The sequence below is a fragment of the Balaenoptera physalus genome (genome assembly GCF_965194825.1).
Source record: "Balaenoptera physalus genome assembly, chromosome: 18".
NCBI classification, from domain to species: Eukaryota; Metazoa; Chordata; class Mammalia; order Artiodactyla; family Balaenopteridae; genus Balaenoptera; species Balaenoptera physalus.
Genome location: NC_138899.1, coordinates 58,597,714 through 58,615,533, shown reverse-complemented (window position 1 = coordinate 58,615,533; position 17,820 = coordinate 58,597,714). Strand labels below are relative to the sequence as shown.

The 17,820-nt window shown below is 39.7% G+C and overlaps 1 protein-coding gene across 2 annotated transcripts in view; it reads left to right on the top strand.

Moving 5' to 3' along the window:
* Positions 1–17,820, top strand: part of ENOX1 (ecto-NOX disulfide-thiol exchanger 1) — a 625,875-nt gene that overhangs the window by 173,472 nt on the left and 434,583 nt on the right. For both annotated transcript variants that reach the window (XM_082435381.1, XM_082435376.1), the window contains exon 3: positions 15,192–15,353. The gene's annotated coding sequence lies outside the window, so the exon portion shown is untranslated. The remainder of the gene's footprint in view (positions 1–15,191; positions 15,354–17,820) is intronic.

Below are 17,820 nucleotides of genomic sequence, written 5' to 3'. Positions count from 1 at the left end.
CATTCAAAAACACTACAGATAAATCAAAATGGAATTCTACAGTGTTCATCTCACTTACTTGAAGCACAAGAAAAAAATAGAGAAATGAAAAACAGAACAAACAAAAATAAGATGGCAGAAACCCTAATATATCAATAATTACATTAATGCAGACAATCTAAAAATATCAAGTAAAAGACAAATTGTCAGGATGGCTTAAAAAACAAAAACCAACTATATGCTGTCTACAGGGAACTCTCTTCAAATATAACAATATAGGAACATTGAAAGTTAAAGGACAGAAAAATATATATCATGTCAACATTAATCAAAGGAATTCAAGGTTGTAACATCAGATAATGTAGACAAAGAAAATCACCAGAGAAAGAGCTGAACTTTATATAACGATAAAAGGGTTAATCTACCATGAAGATATAGCTGTCCTAAATGTGACTGCAGCAAACAACAGAGCTACAAAATATGTGAAAAAAACCCAAAAACTGATAGAGCTGAAGGGAGAAATATGCAAATCCACAATTACAGGTGGAGATTTCAACGTCCCGTTCTTGACAGTTGACAGCATAACTACACAGAAAATCAGCAAGGATATAGAAGAACTCATAACACCATTAATCAACAAATCAACAGGATCTAATTGACACTTAGAAACTACTCCACACAACAGCAGAATACACATTCTTTTCAAGTGCCCATGGAACAGATACCAGAAAGACTATGTACTGGGTCATAAGACAAACTTAACAAATTTAAAGCAATTGAAACTATATAGAGTATGTTCTCTGACCCCAATAGAATTAAACTGGAAATCAATAACAGAAAGATAACAGGATGATCTCTTAACACTTTGAAACTAAGCAACATAATTCTAAATAATCCACAGGCCAAAGAGGAAGTATCAAAGGAAAATAAAAAATACGTTGAACTAAATGAAAATGAAGATACAATATAAAATTTGTGGGCAGCAGCTAAAGCGGTTTTGAGAGGGAAATTCATAGGACTAAATTCATATAAAAATGAGGAAAGTCTTAAATCAGTAATCTAAGTTCCCACCTCAAGAAGCTGGAAAAAGAACCGCAAACTAAACCCAACGCAAGTAAAAAAATGGAAATAATAAGGGTAAAAGTCGAAATCAGTGAAATTGAGAACAGAAAAACAGAAAAATCAATAGAACGAGGAACTGGTTCTTTGAAAAAATCAATAAAATTGGCAAACCTCTAGCAAAACTGACAAAGAAAAAAAGAGAGAAGATAGAAATAACTAGTATCAGGAATGAAACAACAGATATCACTACAGACCCTGCAGGCTTCAAAAGGAAATAAAGGTGATACTATGAACAGTCTTACCTACATGAAGTTGGCAGCCTAGATGGAATAGACTAGTTCCTTTAAAAACACAAAATAATACAACTCACCCAATATGATGTAGATAATTTGAATAGACCTGTAACTATTAAGGAAATGGTATTCATAATTTTAAAACTCCCCCAGAAGGCATCTCCAGGCCCAGTTGATTTTTTTCTGGAGGGGTCTATTGCAGATTTAAAGAATAATTAATACCAATTCTGTAGTCTCTTCCAGAAAATAGAAGAGAACTCTTCTCAATTCACTGTGGGATGCTAGCATTGCCCTGATACCAAAACCAGACAAAAACAATACAAAATTGAAAACTGTATACCAGTATTTCTCATATAGAGATGCAAAAATCCTTAACAAAATAGTAATCAATAGAATTTAACAATATATGTAACAATTATAAGCCATGACCTGGTAGGATTTATTCCATGGAAAAAGAGCTGGTTCAGTATTTGAAAATCCATCCATGTAATCCACTATATTAATAAGTTAGAGAAAACACATGACCATATCAGTTGATGCAGAAAAAACATTTGACAAAATTCAACACCTATTCATGATTAAAAAATAAGGATAGAGGAGTTTTCTCCAATTTGATATGTGACAATCTACAAAAAAAACCTACACAGAACTTTACAGTTAAAGATGAAAGGCTGAATGCTTTCTCCTTAAGATTGGGAACAAGGCAAGGATATCCACCCTCACCATTCTTACTCAACAGTACTATAAAGCAAGGAACAAAAAACACATAGATTGGGAAGGAAGAAATAAAACTGCCATTATTTACAGGCAACGTGGTTGTATATATAGAAAATCACAAAGAATCTATGTTTTAAAAAAAAAACCTAGAACTAATAAGTGAGTTCAGGAAGATCACAGGATGCAACTAGACATACAGTCAGTTGTATTTCTGTATACTAGCAATAAACACATTGACACAGAAATTTAGAAATACAATACTGCTTACAGTTGCTCAAAAAGAAGTGTTTAGGTGTAAATCTAACAAAATGTACAAGACTTGTATACTAAAAGCTACACAATACTGATGAAAGAAATAAAAAAAGATTTAAACAAATGGAAAGGCATACCATGTTCATGGAGTGGAAGATGTCAGTTATCCTCAAGCTGATATATAGGTTTGCTAGCAATTCCTATCAAAATCACAGGAACAATTTTGTGGCTATTGACAAGATTATTCTAAATTTTATATAGAAAGGCAAAAGAACTAGAATAGTTTAAACAATTTTGAAAAAAGCATTATGAGAGGATTCAATCTACCCAGTTCCATGACTTATTATATAGACACTATAATCAAGACTGTGGTTTTGGTGGAGGGATAGATGCATAAATCAATGGAGGAGACTAGAGACCCCAGTCAAAGACCCATACAAATGTGCACAATTGACTTTTGACAGAGGTGCAAATGCAATTCAATGGAGGCAGGATACCTTTTTTAACACACAGTGCTGGAGCAATAACATTCATAGGTGAAAAATGAACCTCAATCTTCATTTCACACCTTATACAAAAATTAACTCAAAATAGATCATGGAGTTAAGTACAAAACTGTTAGAAAAGTAGGATGAAATCTTTGGGATCTAGGCATAGACAGAGTTCTTAAACTTGATGCCAAAAGCATGATCCACAAAAGAAAAAATAAATAAATCAGAATTTTTCAGATTTCATTAATATTAAATTGTTTTGCTCTGCCAAAGACTCTGTTGGGAGAATAAAAATATAAGCTACAGACTGGGAGAAAATGTTTGCAAACCACTGATCTGAGAAAGAACTACTACCCTAGAATATATAAAGAACTCTCAAAAGTCAACACTGAAAAACAATCTAATTAGAAAGTGGGGAAAAGACCTGAAGAATTTCACCAAAGGGTATATGCAGGTAGCCAATAAGCATGTGAAAACGTTGGATAGTATTAGTCGTCATGGAAATGCATATTAAAACCACAATCCCAAATCACTGTACATCTATCACAATGGCTAAATTAAAACTAGTGACAATATCAAATGCTGGCAAGGATGCAGAGAAACTAGATCACTGATAGATTGCTGGTAGGAATGTGAAATTGTACAGCCACCTTGGAAAACAGTTTGGCAATGTCTGAAAAAACTAAGCAGGCAACTAGTGTAAACTTTTGTTATCACTCAGAAATACTTAAGTACAGTTTTTATCATCCGGAACTATTTATTATAAAATGTAAGGCTTAATATTTGTTTGCAAAGATAGTGTTAGACGATGGGAATTGAAATGTATTGTATTGCACTTATGGAACAAAGTACTGGGCTGTAGTGGAAGGCACAGATCATTATGCTGCTGATTTATTTTGAGAGTCATAAAAGTCTTGGTGAGAAAAATACTGAGGAGAATTTATGATAATTAATTGGTTATCAAATTAATTTTTTTATACAAGTTCCCTTAGAGGAAAAAGCATTAATTTTCAGATCACCCTGCAGGAATTCTTGGGTAAAAACTTTCCAGGAGTCATGAAGTCTGCTTTCTTTTTACTCTTTGGAAAGAACCCATAATTCTATTCCTATGACTTTAGCAAAAAAAAAATAATAATAATAATAATAATAAATCTGCCCTTTATAGCTGATGATAAATGGGGCACCAACAAAGATGTTATTTCTATCCATTTAGAACTATTTGTTAATGATAATCCAATTCCCTTCCAGATCTTTCTCAATCATCAAATATGATGCTCTCAAATTAGTGACTTACAAGAATATGAGTAACCCATACAGGATATATCTGTGTTTTCATTTCCAACATGTTCTGCTACTGTCAACTGGGCCGGTCAAGTGAGATCTACTTGGTTGGCCCTTCCTAGCTGTAATACACACCATCTTATTCACAATGAGCCTACCTGGGACATTAATCTGCTCTCTCTGACTGCTTCACAGAGGTCGGCTTTCAGAGTAGTTGAAATGATTTTCCTTTGGATTGCTTGCTTACAGTCACCCCCTTTCAACTCTACCCACAAAACAGATTACCAAGAATTCTCTAATAATATTAGTATTAACATTCATATGTGAAGATGACTGTTGACAGTGATTGATTGGATATGAATGACAGGAAAAAAATGCAGAGTTTGCAGAAAGGAAAAGAAAGCGTCTCCCCGGAAGGTGATAACCAGCATCTTTGAGAGCACTTAGGGAGTCTGTGTTTGTGAGGCCAGTGAGTTAGGAGGCTGGAAAGCAATGTGGCATTGCTGAAACTGATGAAGAAGAGCAAGGTACCATGCCAGGGGCAAGCACAGGCTCTTAGGCAAAGCTGTCAACTGCTGAGAGGTTGACTTGTTTTGCAAACTCTACAAGTAATTTGTTGTTCAGTCACATTCCATGGTCACTGGCACTATTGTGCAGAGTGACTTCACAAAAGAGGCATTGCTAGAATGCATTAGAAATGATGATTTAAGATTGAACTGGCTCTGTTGAAATGACCTTAAATTACATGCTGCAACATTGTTTTTCCCAAGTGGCTAAAATCACTGACTTAAGATATTTAAAATGTCAGAAACATATATCCTTAATAAGATCGGAGAGTCAGCCATACTTCAGGGAGCATCATAGGTCTTCACCATCATCTAAGTAGACCTTTGAGACTACATGGGTCATGCCTTGATTTCTCTCATTATAAATTAATCCGAAATGACATGCATTCTGACATCTGGACAGGGCTGCAGCAGATGTGTGACTGAGTCATGTTTGCAACTGATCCTGCAACATCCTGCTTCAGATCCTGCAACATAATTTAGCATTTAACATTTAAACGTTTAGACTGGAGGATTAGTCTTCCAAGTATTGTAATTCTTGATGCCTAACGGATCCAGGGATACATGTGTGTATCTGGGTGAACAGATCTGAATTAAGGAAAGGCAGCTTCTTCTGGCACCAATGTATACCAATGGAATATCATTGGTGTAAACAGGAAACATGGCACCTATTAACTCAGGTTTCCATGTGTAACACTTAGGCAGTTGGCAAGACAAAGTTTATTCCAGCCCCCTCATAGGGGTGGGAGCAAGATAACAATAATAATTGTTGGCATTGCTGAACTATATTAAATATGTTGCACAATGTTACAGCAAGCCTCCCCACAATTGCAATCACCTGAATTTGGCAATTCACAGTCAGTTGAAATTCTTATACTGAGTAGTATTTTATATAGGTCTGTTTATTGGAAATGAGTGATTTATTTATTTTTAAATTTATTTTCTTTTATTGAGGTATAATTGACATAACATTATATTAGTTTCAGGTGTACAACATAATGATTTGATATATGTATATATTGTAAAATGATCACCACAATAAATCTAGTTAACATCCATCACCACACATAATTACGATTTTTCTTTCTTATGATGGAAACTTTTAAGATATATTTTCTTAGCAGCTTTCAAATATATTACAGTGTTATTAACTATCATCACCATGCCGTACATTTATTTTTAGTATCTAAATTTGAAAGTTGTTAGTGTGCTTCCCAAGATTTTGCTTGGTTTGGTAAATCATAAGAAGCCAAGAAGACTGAAGAGAAAAGAAGATTGAACTGAGAAAAGGACCAGGGAAAAGTGGAAAATGTTTTGACAACCTGAACGTAAACAATGCGATCCACTTTGTAACTCTATATGTGTAGGTTACTGCTGCCCTCATGAGTATGAGTAACTAATTTTAGCCAGCCATGAGACCAAAACATTGTGAAAAAAGAAATTGAAGCTCGAGAAAGTGATACGTGCATTCAGTGTGTGAACTAGCTTTGTTAACTAACCATGAAGAGATACACACTTAATAGAAAATAAGTTTTCCCCAATTCCACTTAATAAACGTTGAGTAAATACTTTAGAAATATCAGTTTGAATGGGTATCAAACCTTTAGCCTTTCTGGGGCACCTACGTGATTTGCTCTCAGACTGTGTGTGTGTGTGTGTGTGTGTGTGTGTGTGTGTGTGTGTGTGAGAGAGAGAGAGCGAGGGAGAGAGAGAGAGAGAGATGGCAGGGGCGGGGGGGAGAGGCAAGCGAGCAAGTACAAACATGCACAGTTGAATACACAGCACAAGAAAAGTACTCACATGCATGGAATTAGATGGGTCTGAGTTTGGAAAAGCTAGACTCCATTTATCACCTGCAAAATAGCACATAAACATTACGTAAATGCCATGAGCACTTCGATGTCTGGACTCTGTCTTGATGACCAGGGCAGATGGTTGATACGTCCTAAGCATGGGCACTTTGCAGCTCCCAGCGTTTGGAACTCTGTCATATAAATTTGAAATGGGGCAAAGTGAAATGCTGGGATTTTCATATACTCATGAAAGGTGCAAAATTTCAAAACGGGGGGGATCATAGGAAGTTATTCTCTGAGAAAACAACCCTATTAGTAAAGATCAGAGACTGTCATTTATCTGGCTGTTGTCTGTTTGAACAGGAAGGAGATGGGAAAAATTCTTACATAAATGAAGCCCCTAAGAGTGTAGTGCAGTCATGTTGTTCTTGTATTTGTAACAGTTATTTTAATATTTGTTAATGCACCTTACATTAATTCTTATGCCATAATAGTGTAATCGTTATCAGTTTTCAGTGCAATTATATGTGTGCTAGCTTTAATGAGAGCCTGCAAGGAGATTAAAATAAAAGGATTCTCCAGGGACACGGGTTCGATCCCTGGTCTGGGAAGATCCCACATGCCACGGAGCCACTAAGCCCTTGAGCCACAACTGCTGAGCCTGCGCGCTAGAGCCTGCGAGTCACAACTACTGAGCCTGCGTGCCACAACTACTGAAGCCCGTGCTCTCTAGGGCCCGCATGCTGCAACTACTGAGCCTGCGTGCTGCAACTACTGAATCCCATGCGCCTAGAGCCTGTGCTCCACAACAAGAGAAGCCACCGCAATGAGAAGCCTGCACACCGCAATGAAGAGTAGCCCCCGCTCACCACAACTAGAGAAAGCCTGCGTGCAGCAACAAAGACCCAACGTGGCCAAAAATAAAATAAAATAAAAAAATATAAAAGGATTCCATGACATGGTTTATGTTACAAATAAGAGAAGAACATTTTTTTTTTTCAATTGCAAGTGTGAAGTTATACGGAGAGAAATAATCAGATGCTACACGTGCCATACTTTATAATTGCTTTGCCTTTTAGCTGCGAACCTTACACTTTCATCTTATCTGTAGGTTTGTCATCATTAGGTAAGAGGAAGCAACACCGGAATGGCGGTGATGCTGCTTCTAGAAAGCTCAAATTGTGTGTCCATGACAACATAACTCAGACCCAGAATTATTCGTTATAACCGAAATATAAATTATTTATAAAAATATAAATAAAGCCAAAGTGACTATTTTATTAAAATAGAACTGGTGGGTGGAGAAAATTTATGAAAATAATAAGGAGCTTTTAAGCTATTGGACTATACCGTTACAAATGAGTTATGGCAAGCGTAATGAGTGTCTTGTGCAGGGGTGAGAGGAAAAAAAGAAAACTTTATTCACAGATAACGCACAAATAAAAAGTGATGGATTGTGATTTGTGGGTTTGCTGACCGCAAAGAGGAGCAGTATCTTGTATGTGTCCACCTGATCCTGTGAAAGATGCAGAGACTGGGAAAAGTGTCACGTCAAACACCAGCCTTTCTCCGGCGCCTGCCCTGTGACTGCCCTCTGCTAGGCATCTTAGGCACAGTGTAATTCGAGCACAACAGAGAGTGAAGAGTCTCCGAGTAATTGGCAGAGATTGGAAGGGGGGGTGCCAGCAGTGTGGAAATTCAAGTGACAAGAGGGGGGTGGGTGGGTGACACGTCAGAGAGAGGCCCAGCAATAAGAAGTGACCTTCAGGGCAGCTCTGGGGACTCAGCAGGGGTGCTCAGCAGGCTTCAGCCCTCCCTGTGCCTCAGTGAAGACTAAAGGCAGGTCTGTGCTTGTTCAAAGCACATTTGTCACACGGTGGCTCTTTAGTTCATATATGGCATGGGAAGAATGGGAAAATGACCAGAGCGCAAAGGGATATTTGTATCTGTCTTTCTGTCCATCCATCCATCCATCTAGCCAGTTCAAAGAGGTAGATGGCAAGTTCTTGGTTAACTTAACTACAGCTGTGCCCATTGTTGTTATCAGGACAGCAGCGGATATTCATAATGATGCCCTAAGTCACTGAGGAAAAGCTGTATAATATTATTCTTAAGAAGGTAGACACATGTAAAAATCTATTCTAGAAAGATTTCCATCTTCTCATTAGATCAATGATTCCTCGAGGGAAGAAATCATTTCTTATTCATCTTTATATCTTTTGACACCCAGCACAATGTTCTTTGCATAGGAGATAAAAATATTTGTGACACTGAGCAGAAGAGAAATAATTTATGTTTTTGGGAAAAAGAATTATGTTGTTTAAAAGCCAGTATTTTTATTATCAGGAGACTCAACCCGAAATAATACATTGCCCTTCCCATACTCCTACCCGTTCTCACCCCTCAAAATAAGATGATGTTTTCATGTGTTGAATTAAGGATTCAGTTACTGAAGTGTCTTTAGTAACGCAGAGGATGTGTTTCTAAGACGTTTTTCAGGAACATGTAACAGAGGAATATATTGTACAGGTGGTGTCACATGAAGGGATTATTTCCTGCCAACCTGCATTGTAGGCACCAGGCAGAGGCCCCCTACTCCTGCCTTTTCCCGGATGATTCTCAGCTCAGTGACTTGGGTGCTACTGGCTGTAAGCCTTATGCAGTATGCTAAGCTCAAGGTGGAATTTAGCCAGATAAGACTGAGGGATCAGGACTGTAGAGCTTCCGTAAGATGCCTCTACCTGAGGCTCAGCTAGGACATCCTCACATCTACCCAGGTCCAGCACATCCCCGAAGAGACTAAATTTTATTCCAGTAGACCCCGCATCTTGTGGTAGAAAGAGCAGTAGGTTTCTTGGGTCTGTGGTCTGGGATTTTAGTGACCATATTTGCCCTGACTGGTAAGTTGTAACCTCCTTGGGCTTCGGTTTTCATAATTATAACATGAGGATTGTCATATCCACCCTACAGAATTGTTGGTAGATCATGTGAAATAATGGGTCTGATTCATTGAGGGGAACGGAAGTACTAGACACACATCAGGCCAGGGTTCCTCTGTGGCCAGACCAGAGTTTTGGTAACTTTGCTGCCGAGGATGTCTTAACTTACTATACCACTGATAATGGTTGAAAATAAGGAAAATTATAAGGAACTTTCTACTAATAAGCTATGCAATTATAAATGAGTTATTTGGGATATATTGGTAACACCTATGTAAGGAAAGTTAGAAAGTGTTATTTATGAAAAATGAACCTCTTTGCACGCTAAGTACAAACTAGGTACTCTTGGCCCAATTAATCCAATACTTTGCGTCTATTATCTTTGCCAGAGACTCTCCCAGCTTCCCCACAGAATTCTGATCGCCTCCACGGATTTCAACAAGCTTGCTAACACTCAACTATTTTCACTAAAATCTAGTTAAGATCCTGTTAACACTTTTCAGCGGGTCAGCAATGTTCTGTCTCTGATGGAAACACCCCACTTAACACAGAGCTATCCTTAGATAAGTGAAAGAATCCTGTTGCAACTCTACAGGTCCTTGTCAGCTTGGTGTTGCCTTCAGAGCTCCTGGTAAACTGCTCCTTGACTTTTAAAAAAAAGTAGTTTCACATTCTAAATAGTGTATTTTAAAGGAGCCCAAACCTTTTTCTGCAATTTTATTCATAGCACACCATATCGCCTGTAGTTTGGTATTTGTTCCAACAGGTTACAATAAAAGTGAAAGCCAGCTGTGTCATACTTCTCACAATTTGCTATTTGCCCTTTTTCAGTTGGAAGTATTTCCAGGGACTGAGGTTCACTGGCGAGTCCTGTATCTTCTGCTCAGCAGCCATGCAGGCAGAGAGGAAACCCCTTTATTTTATTTCTTTATTTCTTTATTTCATTTTTTCTTTTTTATTTTTTTTAATTGAAGTATAGTTAATTTACAATGTTGTATTACTGCTGTACAGCAAAGTGATTCAGTTATACAATCTTTTCCATTATGGTTCATCATGGGGTACTGAATATAGTTCCCTGTGCTCTACAGTAGGACCTTGTTGTTTACCCATCCTATATATAAAAGCTGACATCTGCTAACCCCAGCCTCCCACTCCATCCCTTCCCCAGCCCCCTTTCCCTTGGCAACCACCAGTCTCTTCTCTGTGTCCATGATTCTGTTTCTGTTTCATAGATAGGTTCATTTGTGTCATATTTTACATTCCATGTATAAGTGATATCATACGGTATTTACCTTTCTCTGTCTGACTTACTTCACTTAATATGGTCATCTCTAGTTGTATCCATGTTGCTGCAAATGGCATTATTTTGTTCTTTTTTATGGCTGAGTAGTATTCCATTGTATATATGTACTGCGTCTTCTTTATCCATTCATCCGTCGATGGACATTTAGGTTGTTTCCATGTCTTGGCTATTGCGAATACTGCTGTTATGAACATAGGGGTGCGTGTATCTTTTTGAATTATAGTTTTGTCTGGATATATGCCCAGAAGTGGGATTGCTGGATCATATGGTAATTCTGTTTTTTAGTTTTCTGAGGAACCTCCATACTGTTTTCCACAGTGACTGCATCAACTTACATTCCCACCAACAATGTAGGAGGGTTCCCTTTTTGAGGAGACCCCTTTATGAGCAGATGAAGTAGTCTTGGGAAAGGGCCAGACTTTCTGAACCACAGAACGTGTTTATACAAGTTCTGAAAATGGAATTTTGGAGTTTGGGTAGTCGTCTTTCAATCTGCTTGAGTGTAGGAGCTACGACAAAATATTATTTCATTCAACAAATATTTACGTCTTACAATGTGCCAAGCACTATAGGTCTTGTGGAGAAAGCATTGATCAAAACAGAAAAAGCTCTACCTTCATGAAGCATATTTCCTTGTGGGGGGGCAATATATTTTTAGGAGGAGAGTGCTATGCTAGTAATTTGGCTCTCAGGGAGAAAAGAGGCCTAATTTTTAGCATTTGCCAAGCATGGCTAATTTCAGGCTACCAGTGTGAATGGGAGTTGGGGAGACAGGTGTATAACCAGCTTCCTTTTTTTGAGGAAGCTCCATAGTGTTTTCCACAGGGGCTGCACCAATTTACATTCACGCTGACAATGCACAAGGGTTCCCTTTTCTCCATATCTCCTCAGGACTTGTTATTTGTTGTCTTTTTTGCAGTGCTGACTTTGACAAGTGTGAAGTGATACCTCATTGTGGTTTTGATTTGTGTTTCCCTGATGTTTAGTGATGTTCAGCATCTTCTCATGTGTTTGTTGGCCATCTGTAGGTCTTCTTTGGAAAAATGTCTATGCAGGTCCTCTGTCCATTTTTTAAACCAGTTGCTTGTTTTTCTCATGTTGAACTGTATGAGTTCTTTGCACATTTTGGATAGTAGCCCCTTGTTAGATATATGATTTGCAAATATCTTCTCCCATTCAGTAGGCTACTTTTTCAGTTTGTTCACTGTGTAAAAACTTTTTGTTTGATGTAGTCCCATTTGATTATTTTTGCTTTTTTGTTTCCTTGCCTGAGGAGATATATCTAAAACAATATTGTAAGACCGATGTCAAAACGCATACTGCGTATGTTTTCTTCTAGAAGTTTTATGGTCTCAGCTCTTCAAGTCTTTAATCCATTTTTAGTTTTTTTCTGTGCACAGAGAGAGAGAATTAGGAGGCATCCTTTGGGCCCAGCCGCACACTCCCCCTCTGGTCACCAGAGCTATATGCTCTAGCGATATGCTTTTCTGTGGGCTCTGTGGGCCCTTCTGTTGTGGCGGGCTGGCTACTTTGGGTGTGCTGATATGCAGGGCAGACTCCTGGCTCGGTTGACTACCAGGCCCTGCCTCATGCAGTGGCTGCCAGCCTGCTGGTGGATGGGGCCAGGTCCCAGCTTGCCTGGCTGTGACGCCCTGAGTGTGTCTGGCACTGGTGCCAGCCTACTGGTGGGCAGGTAAGTCCCTGGCACTAATAAGCTAGAGGGAGGACTCCAAAATGGTGTTCACCATCGTCAGTGTCCTTGTGGTTAAATGAGCTCCTAAAAGTGGCTGCTACCAGTGTCTTTGTTCCCAGTGGAGTCCCAGTTGCCTCTTGCCTCTCCAGGAGGCTCTCCAAGGTGAGCAAGTGGGTCCAAACCAGGCTCCTTTCAAATCACTGCCTCTGTGCTGGACTTGGAGTGTGTGAGATTTCCATGTGCCCTTAGGAGTGGAGTCTCTGTTTCCTATAGCCCTCCGCCTCTCTCAAATGCAAACCCTGCTGGCCTTCAAAGCCTGATGTTCTGGGGGCTTGTTTTCCTAGTGTAGGACCTCCAGGCTGGGGAGCCCAGTGCGGGGCTCAGACCACTCGATCCTTGGGGAGAACCTCTGCAATTGTGATTATCCTCCTGTTTGTAGCTCACCTACCTGGCGGTGTGGGTTCTGACTATACCAATTCTCCATCCCTCTTACCTATCTCATTTCAGTTCCTTCTTTATATCTTTAGTTGTGGAAAATACTTTCTCCTAGTCTTAAGGTCTTCTTCATAGATAGTTTCTCTGTAAATAGTTATGATATTGGTGTGTCCATGGAAGGAGGTGAGTTTGGGGCTTCCTACTCTGCCATCTTGGACACTCAAACCAGAATTAGCTTCTCTGTTACTGCCTCCGTCCCTTACTAGCTGTTTGTTTCCCTTTGCCCACGCATGATTAGCTCCACGGAAGTAGGGACATGCTATAATGCTTCATACCATTATACTCCTGGTGCCTAGCACACAGTAGGCACTCAGTAAATATCTGTGGAGTGAATGTTGTTATACCTTTCTCCATAGTTTAGTTTCCATAACTGTGAGATCTAAATAATAATACCAACTTTACAGGTAGTTTTGAAGAATAAATATAAAATGATGTGTACAAAGTGCATTGCACATCCAATATACAGAAAACATGACTACATGAAAGCTGTAATTATTATTTTCCATATTCTGTGTCATTTAGAATTTTGATAAAGATTTTTAACATCCAGAAGGGAGGCTTCTTCATGGGAAAAATAATGGTGGCTAATTTTCATTAAGACTTTTTCACTAAGCACCATCTCTTGAGTAACTCAGAAATAGAGGACTTCCTCATCTAAAAGCCATGAAGTCCAAACTACTTTAACTGCATCACTGCAATTAGAAAGAATTTGTCCTACCCACAGTAATAAACTAGGACAGAAGCAAGAGAAACATGCTCTAGGAACTGACTTCCTACACGTAAATATTATTTACTGTGATGATTGTTGTTTTACAATGGTACCTACTCTGGGCTTTTGGAATGAAAATGAAAGGCCTGCAGTGGTGTTAAAAGTAGAGGAGCAGAGACCGAACTGTTTGAGAGACTTACGCTCAGTTGTCATGGTAGCCAAAAGTTCCCAAATAGATCCTTTCCTCCTGCCCAGATGTTTAACGTCTATAGTAACATGCCCTAGATGGTGACAGAGCCAGATATGAATGTATAATACCATTTTTTTTTTGTCCTCGACAGTTTAGAAAATCTTTTTAACGCTCAGTGATGAATTTAGCTGGGAGTAAGCAACTGAGAATTTGGTAGAACATCTGTGTTTCTGAAGTTTGTAGTTTTGAGCTGTGTATGGATTCTCAGTTGCCTTTTTAGATGAATGTATTAATTTCACACATTTTAAAGAGAAATTCATAAAACCAACTATTAAGAGTATATCTGGGAATTGAGGCTACAGAATTTAAAACTGTTGATATGAATCTTTTATTTTCTCATGTTATGGCTTAGGTACCAATTCAGGCTAATGACTGTTAAAGAAAAGAACACATTAATTTGCAAGTCGCTCCTAAAGTTGATTGTTTTAAGAAAAGACCTTTGCCTTGATTATAGCTTTTCAGTAAGTGAAATTGTATGTACGTATTTTTTTTTTTAATTAATTAATTAATTTATTTATTTTTGGCTGTGTTGGGTCTTCGTTTCTGTGCGAGGGCTTTCTCTAGTTGCGGCAAGCGGGGGCCACTCTTCATCGCGGTGCGCGGGCCTCTCACTGTCACGGCCTCTCTTGTTGCGGAGCACAGGCTCCAGACGCGCAGGCTCAGTAGTTGTGGCACACGGGCTTAGCTGCTCCGTGGTATGTGGGATCTTCCCAGACCAGGGCTCGAACCCGTGTCCCCTGCATTGGCAGGCAGATTCTCAACCACTGCGCCACCAGGGAAGCCCTGTACGTATTTTTTAAGCGTATTTTATTTTGGCAAGATTTTTTATTCTTATTTTATACAAGAAAGCTAGTGTTAGCCCACATTTTCCTGTGAAAATACCTCTGATGAAGGTAAAAAGTATAACCTCATCTTACCACTGACTCTATGACCTAATGAAAGAATGTTAACTGAGGGTCGTAATACATGTTCAAAAAACAGTTAACTTTTCTTGAGAAAAAAAATGTAATGCTCAGTTAATCTGCATGAAGACTAATGAACATGAAAGTCTAATACATAAAAGAAATAAAATATTTATTGCAGGTATTTTTTTTTTTCTGGTAGCTGGAGGGTGGAGGAGAACGGGGGACGGTAAGGATTTTGTAAGGAGATCAGAGTCAGATAATCAGGGAGAAAGAAAAGAGTAGGAGAAACCGATGGAAAAAAAATGTAACTAACTCCTCCTACCTGGTATTACGCCTAGACCTGTACCTCACGTGGGTCCTCGTTCCCCTTCTCTCTCAATGGCCACATAAAATCCTGCTCGCTCAGCCCCATTGACCCAGGTATGCTACTCTCCCCTTTCTAAGATGCACTTTGTTTCCCCAGCTGCGCGACCAGCCCCAGCGAGGCAGTGTGTCTCTGAGTCACCTGAGCTCCGTGCTGCTGCCTTCCTGCTGTCCATCCACCTCTCTTCACCTCTGACCATCTTCCTAGTGTCTGCAGGCTCTTCTGGGACGACTATCTCAAAGGGAAGTGCCTCTCAGGTAGGTAAGTCTTTTTCACCTCCCCTGCGGATCTTCGCAGATTTCAGTCTGATGATCTCTTTAAGCAGAAGTTGTCCTTTTAGGGCGGTGCAGTTTAATAGAACTTTCTGCAGCCACAGAAGTGTTCTGGGTCTGTGCTATCCAGTATGGTAGCCAGTAGCCACTTGGGGCTACTTAGACTTAAATTAATTAAAATGAAATACAATTAAATATTTATCTCCTTAGCCACACTACCCACATTTGAGGTGCTCAATTGTCACGTGCTGCTGGTGGCAGCTGAATTAGATGGTGCAGCTTTAGAGGAATCCCAGGTCGGGTGGGAATGGGCCAATTCTGGTCAAGTTCAGATGGGTGGAGAGAAGCCCCAGGGAATCGTGGTCTCAGAGGAAAGCCACGGTGGATTCAAAGGTCCAGCAACTGTCTGTGAGCCAGGCTTCCTGCAGCAGGCTGTCTTGAAGGGAGACTGGAGCAGGGCAATTCCATGGCCTCCACACGGCCCAGCTCCCAGTAAACAGTGGTGTAGCCTCAGGTGTGGAATTTCGAGTTAGGCCTGGGTTTGTTGGAATGTTGGCTCCACCAGTAGTTAGCTATGGGACATAGGAAGTTACGTAAATTCACTCAAGCTTTGTTTCTTCATTTGTAAAATCAAGATGATAATACCTACTTGCCAGGGCTGCGGTGTAAATTCAGTGAGGTGATAAATGGAAGGCAGCACAGTGCCTGGCATATCCTAACCACCTACTGTATCAGCCGGAAATTAGATGCTGTAGGTCCTGTGTGTCAGCCTCAGGCCCTGCTTCCTGCAGCTTAAACAAAATACTGATTAGCCTTTTGAACTGAAGTACTAAACAAACAAGAGAATAATTCAGGAATTGTTGCTACATTGCCTGTAATTTTCAAACACATTATTTTATACAAATATAAGTCTCCTCATATGGAGATGCTGTTTTGAAGAATAATGCATGTGTGCGTGTGCGTGTGTGTGTGTACAGACTAATCTTTATTCACACTATTACACCAGGCAGGCACTGGTAACAGTGCATGTGGAAAGATGTCCTTGACCTCTGTTTGTGGACCCAAGTCAGCTGCTATTTTCATCACAGACATTCACACTTGCTCATGATTGAAATTGTCTAGTCCAAGGATCGTACTACATTCCTGTGGTCCGCATTCCAGGTTGCAAAGGGAGGAGAAATATTTTAAAGGGCAGATTGTCTGCACATCTTGGGAGTTTCTTCTGCCTTCTTTCCTTGCAATTCCACATACTTTCACCCACGCGAGAGCAAATGGGGTTGGTGTTGATGGGGCTCCGTAAGAGACAATCAACTGGCTGACCTTGTAGAGATCCTGCTGGAACTTGAAGATATGAGGATCAGACTGTGGTCCAAAAACCCAGATGGTTTCAACTGCCTGAACTTCTAGTTTCAGCGTGCTTCCAAACTCCATCTCTCAGCTTCTGTGCAAAACAGATAGTATATTTTGACAAGAGGAGAAGGGGGAGGAGTTCAGATGACTAATATTTGTGGAGCATCCTCACTGTGAATTGAGTTTTAAATAGTCAAGATCTTTCCCTGGAGGAAGGCTGACGAATTGTTTGAAAAGGGGTGCCTGTGTGTGCTGGAGTGGGGGAAAGCCACAGAATTACAAATCCAAACAGGTCCTCAAGAGCGGGGCTTCCCCACCCTCCCTCTCTGATTCCTGCTAAGCAGGAAACATGTTCTGTAGCTCCTCCCAATTGACTTCACCTTCCAGAGAAGCTTTGAAGGTTTTGAAGGGCTGCTTTTTTTATTTTAGGGACTCTGTCCCCTCCCCTGAAATCTGGGCTGTCTTGTGATTGTTTCAACTAGTAGAGTACATCTGCTAAAAGAAAAGAGGCATCTCTTTTTTTTTTTTAATTTATTTTAAGGGTTTCATTTTAAGGGTTTCACTACAGACAGGGTAACCAAGAGAAGGAAATTGGGGAATTAGCAGCTGACTCAGAGACTTGGAGGGACCCTTCTCTGGCGGTCTCACAGACTCTCTCTCTGCTCACCCCATCCCCAAACAATTTTATTTCTGATCCATCAGTGGGTAAGGCTGTGGAATTGTTTCTTTATTTTGGTCCTTTTCCCTGGAAGTATGTAGACCTGAAGGTGCACTCTGGGCAAAACAGTAGAATTCCTTTGCTGTCTGCAAAACTGTCGATCCACACAACCTGCCGGAAGGTAAATAGGTGAGGAAGTCATCCAGGAAGCAATCGCTACCAGACCCTAGACTGCTGCTCTCCTCTAAAACAATTTTTAGCAAAAATTTTAAACCAAGAATACTAGCAGTTCTTGGAATTCGTTGGTATTTATTCTGTCAATATACGAAACAGTAGCCAAATACTGTTACTGAGTAATTATTATGAGAGGTACTAATATTTTTGAGAACTTCAGTGATGTAGAACAGTGGTCTGCAGACTTTTTGGCACCAGGGACCGGTTTCATGGA